This window comes from Tinamus guttatus, unplaced genomic scaffold, assembly GCF_059628265.1.
Source record: "Tinamus guttatus ecotype Peru unplaced genomic scaffold, ASM5962826v1 Tinamus_guttatus_pri_ptg000527l, whole genome shotgun sequence".
NCBI lineage: Eukaryota > Metazoa > Chordata > Aves > Tinamiformes > Tinamidae > Tinamus > Tinamus guttatus.
In genome coordinates, this window is record NW_028289061.1 from 259,989 (window position 1) to 262,062 (window position 2,074).

Here is a 2,074-nt window from a genome sequence, read left to right on the forward strand (position 1 = left end):
GCCCCTCCTAGAGACGCTGGCAGAGCGATCGCGCGACCTTGTCAGCAGCGTGAGTCGATTGGCCGTGAGGGACCTGGGCAACGTGGCCACAGGAGCACCCACCAAGGTGAGGCAGCCTCTGATGGGCTTTGAGCGCAAGCCGAGCTGGGGAGGAGCGCGGAGGTGCTCTAGGAGCCGAGGCAGGTGCAGGGCTGTGCTGAGGCAATGCCCTGGCATCAGCGCTCTCCCCTGGGCTTGCTCTAGAAAGCGCTGCCACTGGCGCCACAGCGAAGAGTAGCGCTGAGAGACAAGAGCTCATGTGCGTGTCGCTCTGCAGCTGCAGAGACACTGGGCCGCGGCGGTGAGAGCGCTGCTCAGGGGCCTAGAGGATGTGGGCAGCCCGGAGGTGGCTATGGAGAGCCTGGTGGCACTGACCAAGGTGCTGGGACGGCTGGAGGCGAGGGCCGTGGGCTCTGCCTTTGGAGAGGTGGCCAGGAGCTGCCGGGCACTCTGGGGGGTGGTAAGTGGAGCCGCTGGCTCTCTGTGGGCAGGCGGGAGTCCACACGGGTTGCTGTCCCGTGCGGGCTGCTGTTGGCAGGGGGCAGCCGCCGCCAGCCCTGTGGGCAGCACCGCGCGGGTGCCGAGCACTGTGTGCTAGTAGCCTGCCCAACAGTCTTTCTCGTCACAGGAGGAAGAGGAGCTGCACTGCTCGGCCTTCGGCCTCTACAGTGCCCTGGCCTCCTCTGCGTCGGGGAGGAGGTTGTTTTTCAGCAGGGAGGTGGAGGAGGCCTTTCCCAGCTTAGTGCTGCACCTTCGGGACCCGTCCCCAGCTGTGTGCAATGTAAGAGCCCCAGGCACCCCACAGAAAGCCCCGTGGAGCTGGCTGAGCCATGGGGGCACTCGCTCCCTTCTGCATGGGGCTGCCGGAGTCTCCACGGGCCCTGGGTGATGCTGCCCTGCTGGCAAGGTTCCTTCCTCAGTGCCCGGGCAGGTGCAGAGCATCCCCATGACAGGGCCCAGGGCTCTTTTGCAGGTGTGCAAGGTGGCCCTGCGTCTGTGCGCCCCGTTTCTGGGATCAAAGAGGCTGCGGAGGCGTCTCAACATGAGCCTTGGGCTGAGCACAGAGGAGATGAAGGACGAGGTCTGCAGACACCTGGTGAGTGAGCTGTGTGCTGGGGCTGTGTCCCTGTGCTGGCCGCCCACCCCGTGACTCCCACATCACGGGGTCGTCCTGGTACTGGCCATGGGTGGGCAGGCGATTGGGCAGAGGGGAGCAAAGGGGGCTGTTGGAGATGGGGATGAGCTCCCGCTGCCTGCACTGTGTGTTGTTGCAGGCCCAAGACTGTCCCGCGCTGTTGGAGCAGCTCCTGAGCACATCTTGGAGCTGCTGCTTGGGAAGCCACCAGGTGCAACAGGCGGCAGCCGTCCACGTCCTGGGTGAGTAGCAGCGGGGGGCTGAGGCGCTGCTCCTGGCCAAGGCCCCAGGTTGGGTTCAAGGTCGGGCTCTGGGGCAGCTCTGGGCTGTGACCATACCCGTGCCCTGGTGGCGGTTTCCCCGTGCCAGGCCTGCTCCAGGACACAGCGCCAGCCACGTGGCTAGAGCAGTGGGGCCTGTCTAGCGAGGTGCCCAGAGGTTCCATGGGTGCCCAAAGCCAGGGGGCTCGGGGATGGGGTCTTGTGTGGCCCTGGGTTTGTGTCAGGGAAGACACCCCATCTGGGCACCACGGGGCATCAGGGCCTTGTTCCCACGCTGCTCCCCTCAACATCAGTGTCTTTGCAGCTCACTGGAGGCCAGAGCACGTGGAGGAGCCCCGTGCTCGACGGGAAGTAGCTGCAGAGCTCTGCGCGGGGGGAGGCCAGCAGCACAGAGCAGGAGGGAAATAAATCTCTGTCCCTGCGGGGAGGCACTGTCCGTCCATGTGGGGCTGTGTGCAGTGTGGCAATAACCCTGGTCCTGCCTCCCTGGGGATGTGGGCCCTGCGTGGTGCTGACTGGGGACAGTGGAGAGCACAGGGACTGGAGGGAAGGGGTTTGCAGGCACTGAGCTTAGTGGGTCACTGCCAGGTGCCTCGGGACACCAGGGTCACTGGGAGCA